We start from the raw sequence: 10,428 nt of genomic DNA, 5'->3' as shown, positions 1-10,428 counted from the left end.
TTTGAGCAGAGTTGCCCTGCTCAGTGAAAACTGTTTTTTGGGGGCTTTTGTTCTCTGGCAGCTTTCCCTGGTGGTTTTCCATGTCTCTTCCAAGAGTCAGAGCAGAAGTGACCATTTCCAATCCTCTGCCTCAGAACAGAGATTTTGCATTCTGTTCTTCAGTGAGCTCTCCAGGCCACACTGTCTCCATTTCTGTCTGTGCTGCTAAAACTGCAGCATCCTGGGTTGTGTGCCCCACAGCAGCACTCCCATTCCTCGCTTCCAGGTCCAGGCATGTCTCTGCCCTTTGTGCTTCTAAAATCACCAGCCACCCCCAGTTTCCACCCGTGCCACTGCAGCTCCAGGTTTCAGTCAAGGGGGCTACCCTAAAGTCCTTTCCTTGCTGCTACTGGTCTGCAAGTCTGTGCCCAGTCCCCAGCATGGGAGAATATTGCGCTCCTGTGTTAGTTCATCTTACCAGCTCAAGTGCTTATGGCAGCTCCCTCCCCCTTCTGTTTATCTTCCAATATCTGCCAGCAGAATCTTGGCTCCCTGCTTCATACATCAAAACCACCCACTGGCGTTATTCTGTTTGTGGAGATCCAGATATATCTTCTTACATCTCAGGCTGATTTCATCAGTATTCAGAGTGGTCTGGTAGATATCCAGCTCAATTCAGGGGACAAGTTGAAATAAGGTCCCTTACTCCTCCACCATCTTTGCCCCAGAGGACCTAAACATAGGATACATTTCCATTAATTTGTTTCTTCCTTGATTTCTTTCATCAATGTCTTGTAGTTTTCTGAGTAGAGATCTTTATTTATTCCTAAGAATTTTATTGTTTTTGATGCTATAGTAAATGGCATTGATTTTTTTTCAGAAAATTCATATATAGAATTATGAATTCTGGAATATATATAGATTATATATAGAAATGCTGTTGATTTTTTATGTTAATTTTGTGTCCTGCAACTTGACTGAAGTCATTGATTAGATCTAACAGTGTTTTTGCTACATCTTTAGGATTTTTTATATATGAAATCATATCATCTACAAATATAGATAATTTTGCTTCTTCCTTTCCAATTCTGATACTTTTCTTTTTCTTGCTTGATTGAACTAGCTAGGACCTCCAGTACTATGTTGAAATAGAAGTGGTGAGAATAAACATCCTTGTTCCTGATCTTAGAAAAAAAACTTTCAACTTATCACCATTTCCATAGGATGTTAGCTGTGGGCTTGTCATAAATGACCTTTACTAAATGCCTAATTTGTTATTAGTTTTTATCATGAATGAATGTTGTATTTTTCCAAATGTTTTTCTTGTGCCTGTTGAGATGATTATGTGATTTTTTCTTTTATTTTATCAATGTGATTTATTACATTAATTTGCATATGTTGAACTGTCCTTATATCCCAGGGATAACCTCCACTCAGTCATGATCAATGATCCTTTTAATGTGCCAATGAAATCAATTTGCTGGCACTTTATTGAGAGTATTTACATGTATATTCATCAAAATTATTGGTCTATAGTTTCTTTTTCTAGTAGTGTCCTTTACTGGTTTTGGTATTGGGATAATGCTGGTCTTGTGATGTGAGTTTGGGAGTGTTCCCTCCTCTTTGATTTTTTGGAAGAGTTTTAATAGGATTGGTGTTAATTCTTCTTTAAATGTTTTTTAAATTTAACCAGTGACACCGTCTGGTCCTGGGCTGTTCTTTGTTGGGAAATTTTGTTGTTGTTGTTGGGAGATTTTTGATTACTGATTCAATTCAGTAGTAGTAATTGATCTCTTCAGATTTTCTATTTCTTCCTGATTTAGTATTTTTTTTTTTTAAGATTTTATTTATTTGTCAGAGAGAGAGACAGAGCACAAGCAGGGGGAGAGGCAGAGGCAGAGGGAGAAGCAGGCTCCCCGCTGAGCAAGGAGCGCAATGTGGGACTCGATCCCAGGACCCTGGGACCATGACCTGAGCCAAAGGCAGCCGCTTAACTGATTGAGCCACCCAGGCAAGATTTTATTTTTTTATTTATTTGAGAGAGAGAGCAAGCATGAGTGGGGGAAAAGGGCAGAGGGAGTGAATATCCAAGCAGACTCCCACTGAGTGTGGAACCTGATGTGGGGCTTGATCCCACAACCCATGAGACCAGGACCTGAGCTGAAACCAAGAGTCAGATGCTCAACCAACTGAGCCACCCAGGAGCCCCTTCCTGATTTAATCTTGGTAAGTTGTATGCCTCTAAGAATTTTTCCATTTCTTCTAGGTTATCCAGTTTCTCGGCATACAGTTGTTTATAGTAGCCTCCTTTGATCCTTTGAATTTATGTGGTATCAGTTGTAATGTCTCCTTTTTTGTTTATAATTTCATTGATTTGCGTCCTTTCTCTTTTTTTCTTGGTTAGTCAAGGATTTGTATTTTTTTTTTTAATCTTTTTAAAGAATTGACTCTTAGCTATTTGTTTTCCTGTTATTTCTGTTGTTTTCTGTACTTTATTTTATTTCTGCTCTAATCTTTATTATTTCCTTTCTTCTGCTAACTTTGGGCTCAGTTTATTCTTTTTTTGTGGGGGGCTCTGTTATATTTCTAATTCATTAAGATGTAAAGTTATATTGCTTATTTGGGATCTTTCTTGCTTCTTAATATATGAATTTATTGCTGTGAACTTCCCTTTTAGAACTGTGTTTGGTGCATCCCACAAGTTCTGGTATGTTGTGTATCCATTTTCATTTTTCTCAAGAAACTTACATTCCCCCTTAATTTCTTTATTGATCCATTGGTTTTTCAGGAGATTGTTATTTAATTTCCATGTGTTCATGAATTTTCTAGTTTTCCTCTCATTGTTGATTTCTAGTTTCATGTTATTGTCAGAGAAGATACTTGGTATAATTTTAATCTTCTTTAATTTGCTAAAGACTTGTTTTGTGTTATAATATATGGTTTATTCTAGAAAATGCTCCACGTGCACTTAAGAAGAATGTGTATTCTGCTGTTGTTGGATAGACTGCACTGTATATCTCTGTATATCTCTGTTAGGTCCATTTTGGTCTATAGTATTGTTCAAATCCACTGTCTTCATATTGATTCTATGTCTGGATGATATTGTTGAGAGTAGGATATTAAAGTTTTCAACTATTATTGTATTACTGTTTTTTTCTTCTTTTTAGCTCTGTTAGTTTTTGCTTTATATTTAGGTGCTCTGACACATGATGCTGATGTCTATCCATTCTGAATTCTTTGTCTGAACATTCAAAGATTTTCATTTCTTTAGGGTCAGTTATTAGAGATTTATTAGTTTCCTTTGGTTATATAATATTTACCTGATTTTTCATGATCCTTTATTCCTAATGTTGGTGTCTGTGCTTTTAGGTAATCAGGCTCCTCTTACAGACTTTACAGATTACTTTGGCAGAGATCATTCTTCATCAGAGCTCAGTTTAGGTTTCTAGGTGTGTCTGCTTGTAACGTCCTTGGGCAGGTGGGACCTGCTATTAGGGTCTATTTTGGGGTGAGACAATTGTTTGAGTTCTGAGGATGGGGTTCAGTGGTTGTTTCTCTGGCTGAGAACAGTTTGATAGGACTGCTGTCTTATTTTCCTGCCCAAGTGGGGCTATAGGATGAGCACTGCATATGCTGCGCTCTCTGTTCAAGTGCCACGTATGTAGGCCTGCTGAGTGGGCTATGTAGTTGTCCATGTGCTCTGATTAGGTTCCCTGGTTGGACAGATTGAAGGCTGTATCAGGGATGAGCAAGGCTATAAATTAGATTCCCTGCCTGGGTGCAGTGGGAGATGCAGCTGTATAGCCAGTAAACTCTTTGCTTATTGTCCTAACTCAAGCCAAGCTGTACCCCCAAGTTCTCTGGTTAAACAGGGCCCCTGGCTCTGCTTTACAAACTATCAACTCTGACTGCCCTTCTCTAGGCTTGAGTGCTGCTGGGCTACCCAAGTTCCAAGAGTTGTCACCAGCCTTTCTGGTCCGGTGAGACCTGAAGACACCCTCCACAACAGGTTAGGGGCTATTTCTTTTCTCCTTTGCCTGGGTGGGAGGGGAAAGGTCCACTCCAGGTTACTCTCAATTTCTCAAACAGGTTGTCTGGTTGAGAGGGGCCAGGAGCTACCCTCAGCTTTAGATATTAATTAATCCCTCTGCCTGGATGTTGCATAGGATCTTTTTACTCTCAAAACTGGCTTTGCTCTGGGGATGATCAGATCTTTCCAGTGCCTCTCAGCTGGAGCACCATGGGGCCAACATGGCTTCCAGAAATTGTCACCAATCCTTCTAGGCAGATGGGGCCAGAAGATAACAGGAGGGACAGTAACTCTGCTTCTTTCTTGGAAATGGGCACACGAAGCTCCAGGGCCAGCAAATCTCCTCATCTGGGGGTTTGAATTAGGCATATCTGTACCCCACTAAGTTCCCTGGTCAGAGTGCACCCTGACTTAATTCTGCAGATGACCAAAACTGCTGGTTGAGACTACTACTTGGACACTGCATATATGAACTGGGGCTACCAACATCCATATGTTGGTTGTTGCAAGCCTTTCCCCCTTCTCTGTCACATTCAGACTTCCTCATGCTTTAGATTCCATTGCAATCTCCATGGTGCAAGATTAGATTAGGGATCTGACAAAGTGACCCAATGCTGGGGGTTGGCTGTTTGTTCCTCTGGGTTCTTCTTTACCAGTGGAGGATCCAGAGGCTTAGGAAAGATCATTCCTCATGGTACTGCACTGGTCTGGGGAGGGGAAATTCATTCAAAGAGTAATGCAGTCTGTCTTGGTCTCTGTAGTGCAGAGGTGGGTGCTTCAGCCTCAACCCATGTTCTAGGATTCTCTCAGTGGTAGAGAGAGAGATTCTTGAATAGCTGTTAGTTGTTCTTGTGAGGGGGAGTGAAGTCAGAAACAACCTATATCACCATCTTGGTGACATCACTCCCCTTATACTATTTTTTTTTTAAACTATGATAGTGGTTATCATCATACATGCTATAATAGTACCAATACTTCTACCAAAAGGGAGCCTTTAAATGCAGAGAATATCTGTAGAATAAATTAGATGTTTAAAAAAATTAGCAGTACAAACTTTATTTTAAAATTTATGGTGAAATTTGATAACAGAAGTTATTAATTTAATATTGACATGACAAAAAATGGATAATATTAAGTGATAGATTAAACATTTTCACATTAATTTATCCTGCTTTATTCCAAAAATTGAATTAAACTCTAAAATCCTTTGAACTTGTTAAATATTATAACGTTTTACAATGTTTTGACTGGATTACTTAGCTCAAAAGCCTTTCACTTTACAAATGAGGAAAGATTTCAGAATAATCAAAGATTTTCCTAATGTCATTAGACTAGGAGCTTATATTTGACACTCTACATTACACTAGTAAAGATTAACCTTATAGTTTTGAAGGATATTTGCAACAAGATATTTCCATTATTTCAAATATATATGTTGATGGGATTTGATTCAATATGGGGAATACATAAGAATATTGATGGCATGAAGGAGCTGGCAAAACTCTCTGATTATACAGATCCAAATAAAGTTTTCTTATTCAGATTGCTACCATTATCATTGTATACCTTGTACTGTTTAACATTTAAAAATATATACAATTTTATGATCAATATAACAACCGTAAATGAAGTAGGCATTTCCATGTTACAAATGATGAAAATGAAGCTCATACCATTTAATTTGCCCAAGATCCCCAAGCCAGGGAGTAATAGAGTTACAACTAAATCTGTATTAAAACTCCACAATGCACCAGTTTCTTTCTATATTTATCATTAATTTTCCTCCATGACCGATGCTGCCAGTTGAAGAATGTTTTTATGTTATAATTTCCATCAGAGTTTGATACATTTTGCTCTGAAAGCATAACCCTTCATGTTTTCTCTGCTTCACTTTAAAATAATCTGCCCTTTCTTTGAGGCTTTTTTTATAGACTCATCTACCCTTAGTCACTTAGTGTATCCATAGTTCTTTGGACCACAAATATCTGGAGAAGGAGGAGAACTGTCTCTGCTGATGAAGTTAGATATCTTGAAATTGCCAGCATTGTCCTTAGTCCTTAGCTCCAGCAATAGATAGGAGATATTTTTTTTTTTCTTCTAAAAGCACTTCTGTTTATAATTCCAATGTTTTGTATATAGTTTTTCATCAGATAGCCAGATTATTATTTTTCCTCATGGAATGGTTTTCTTCCCATGGACTTCCTTATCCACTACAGGCAGCCATATAAGCAAATATGGACACACTAGCTACACACAGACATACAGATACACACATACACACACACACACACACACACACCTCTTTTGAAATTTAACTTCTGCCTTCAGTTAGTGTAGCACTGAGAATACTGACAATATGCAGATCTAGTGACTCAAAATCCAAATAAACTTGGTATTGATATAGTCCCACTTATCTATTTCTGCTTTTATAGCATGTACTTTTGGCATCATATCCAAAAAATTATTGCCTACATGAAAGTAAAAAGCTTCTGCACAGCAAAGGAAACAATTAATAGAGTAAAAGACGTAGAGTAAAGAGGGCTGAGAGAGAGAGAAATGAGCAGTTTCTGTTTAATAGATATGGAATTTTAGTCATGCAAGGTGAAGGAGTCTAGAGATCTGTTCTACAACAATGTGCATATAGTTAACAGTACTATACTATACACTTAAAAATGTATTAAGAGGTAGATTTAACATTAATTTTTTACTATAATAAAAAGAAATCAGACACATTTATACCTAAAAAAGAGTATAAAAATACATCAGCCACAAAATAATACATAATATATAATCCATTGATTTGAAGTTAAAATAGAGAAATCTAATCTATGGAGATAAAAGTCAAAGCAGTGTTTATCTTCAGGAGGATGTGACAGGGAGAATGAATAATGGAGATTTGTGGACTGTGGGTAATGTCCATTATCTTGATCTAAGTGGGGGTTAGATGGATGTGTTCACTTTGTAAGTTGACAGAGCTGTGCACCATGATTTGTGTATTTTTCTGTAGTATATTATACTCTATGATAAATAAAAATAAAACCAATGTAGAGATGAAGGGTCAAAATATATTATGAACAACCAAAAAATCAGTTGTGGGGGCACCACTCTTGATCTTGGGGTTGTGAATTCGAGCCCTACGTTGGGTGTAGAGATTACTTAAAAAAAGAAATAAAGTATTTTAAAATATCAGTTGTATACTAAGATACAAATAAAATAGGGTGCTGTGTTTAGAAATATGGCAAAGCGTTATGTCAAATACCCTGGTGGTAACTACTTCAGAGAGAGTAGGAAGTGCCACAGGTCTAAGGTAGGTTTTTGGATGAATGAGAATACCATCACTGTAGCTGGAATGTAATGAGAAAAGGGAAAATGTACACAGATGAGTTGGAGAAAAAAAATAAGTACAATATTTATGTAGGGCCAAGTCTGTGAGTGTAGGGCTTTGTATTTTTACTTTAAACTCAATGGAAATGTATTGAAAGAGTGTAAGCAGAGGAGTGACAAGATGTGAGTTATGTTTGAAAAATATTTCTGTATGCAAAATAAAATGTAAGTAGGGGAAAGGGTAAAATTGGACTAGAGAGATTATTTAGGCCTGGAGAGAGATGATAGAGGCTTGGACTTCGTGTTACCAGTGTAGGTAGTAATTAAATTGAGTCTGTTTAATCAGGGGACCACTTTGTATTTAGTAAGAAAGCACATATTCTAAATTATTTATGTGTGTCTATGTATATACATGCATATATATAAAACATATGCATACATAGACACACACACACACACATATATATAGGCATATTTGACACTAAATAACTAATTTCTAATTATTTGGTCAAATAATTATTTAAAGCATTTGGATCACATAAAATGAAGACTGAAGGCATTTACTATTGGCTCCTCTTTCAAGTTATTTGATGATGAAGAAAAGAATTTAATCTTCAAACTCCCACAAATCAACATACACTTTAATAACATATGTAGCATTTTCAGAAAATATATAGAATATTTATTTAGTGAGATAGCTATATGGTTTATTTTACTTATCATCTACATGGCAAAAACATACACTGTTCTTCAGGCTATAATAGGCACTGATGTCAGACAACCTGGACTTGAAAGAAGATTCAAGTCCTCTCAGTAACATCTGGCAAGCTAATTAACCTTATGAAACCACCTTAGTCTATTCTTTTGTAAATATGGAGAATAGTAACCACTTCTTGGGATTTTTTAATAATTAAGAAAATAAAGGGTCTAAAAAAGATCATAAAATGGAATCATGCACTCTGGATACTTGTTGCAGACACATTTAACTCACATAGCGCCAACAAAAATATAGGAGAATAATATGCGAACATTAAGAAATTAAGAAACCTGATATAAAAATTCTAATGACTGACGTACTCCTAAAATGAAATTTAAAATACCAGTCCTGCATTCCTGCATGAATCTAAAATGTAGCTGTCCATTAGAAGAAGAATTAACTTTTTAAGTTACCAGAGCCTACTCCTGCATCACTTCTTTATTAATACTCTCTTTTACCTTTAAGGAATTATTAAGACTTGTAGAGAAGTCTACAGAAGGTTAGTTAGCATAATTTTTTTTTGTTTAAGATGCTGACCATAGCACATAATTTTATCTACATTCTCCATCCCCAAACTCCATATTTAATTGATAATAAAAATAATAATAAAAAAGAAATGAAACCACACAAATATGAAAAGAGTGAGAAAATTGAGCAAGCAATAGAATAAAAGACCTTTCAAGAAATTTCTGAAAAACTGAATGAGATTAGGGAAATAGTAATTGTTAAAGAAAAGCAGAGGACAGGGAAGTTAAGAGTATACATGAAGGGCTAGAGCTGGGGCAGACCTGGCATGCCTTGTAGAATCCTTGAAGATTGAATTTTTACAGTGACAGGCCATGTGAGATGAAATATGATCATGACAACAGAGCATTTTGTACAGATGTTTACTTGCAATTGTAGGTAACCTACTTTCATTACATGTACAGAAGACTCAAAGTCCAGTTTTTTTATTTTTTTTGTTTTCAAATATTTATTTATTTGAGAGAGAGAGAGAGTGAGCATGAGCAAAGGGGCAAAGGGAAAGGGAAAGAGAGAATCTCAAGCAGCCTCTGAACTGAGCATGGAGCTGGAGGCGGGCCTCAATCCCAGAACCCTGAGATCATGACTTGAGCAGAAACCAAGAGTCGGATGCTTAACTGACTGTGCTACCCAGGCACCTGAGGCCAGTTTTTTATAATGCAATCAAAAGTAGGGAGGTTTTTCTCAATATTGACTAAACAAAATTTCTGGAAGACACATAAGGAAGACACTGAGGGTATTAAAGACAGAGTAAAGACTTCCTCATTCTGGTATTTTTGTATGTGCTTTACCTTAGGTCCCACCCATTTAACCAAGCTCTAATTCGCTTTTATATTTTGCTTTTCTTTGTTTTTTTCTTTCTCTCTTTTTCCTGTTCTTTTTTTGGGGGGGGAGGGCTGTATTTCTTAAATGAGCAGACATCATATTAGTAAGCTGCTGCTGAAGTTAAAGGGACATTCAGGCATTTGCCAGATTCTGTAACATAGATTATTGCTTTAACTTATGTGTGGGGAAAAGGAGGTAAGTCCTTGGGGTATACAAATTGTTGGAACTTTGATGCCTTGCAGCAAGCTGGGACTGTCAAAGTTTAAGGTGAACAAAATCAAATTAACCTGATGCCGAGTGATGTTGAACACTTTTTTATGTGTCTGTTGGCCATTTGGATGTCTTCTTTGGAAAAATGTCTGTTCCTGTCTTCTGCCCATTTCTTGATTGGATTATTTGTTCTTTGGGTGTTGAGTTTGATAAGTGCTTTATAGATTTTGGATACTAGCTCTTTATCTGATATGTCATTTGCAAATATCTTCTCCCATTCTGTCGGTTGTCTTTTGGTTTTGTTGACTGTTTCCACTGGGTGTTATACACAAACAATGAATAATGGAACACTACATCAAAAACTAATGATGTAATGTATGGTGATTAACATAACATAATAAAATAAAATTTAAAAAAATCAAATCAACCTGCCAGCAAACAGAGATGAAAAAAATACCCACCTATCTCAGGTTCCATTCCAGAGTTTACCTAGTCTTTTAGGAAGATAAAGAAACTTCCCTAAAAATTTATAAACATAGGTCTTAATATGCATTGGTATGAGGTTCAAAGTTTGGCTGACAGCACGATCCAGGACACCTCTAATTTAGAAACTAAAATAGACTGGTCCTGGACTGGAACAAGTATACTGACAAGCAAATCAGCAAAACCAATTGAATATAAAACCCAACCCATAGAAGAAGAAATACAGATAAATAATAGATAAAAGAGACTCAACTTTTCTGACACTCGAGGGAATACAAATTAGAGCCACACAGTATTT

This window comes from Halichoerus grypus, chromosome 3 (assembly GCF_964656455.1).
Source record: "Halichoerus grypus chromosome 3, mHalGry1.hap1.1, whole genome shotgun sequence".
In the NCBI taxonomy this organism is placed as follows: Eukaryota; Metazoa; Chordata; class Mammalia; order Carnivora; family Phocidae; genus Halichoerus; species Halichoerus grypus.
The sequence above is the reverse complement of the archived record's forward strand: the minus strand, read 5'-3'. Positions refer to the sequence as shown.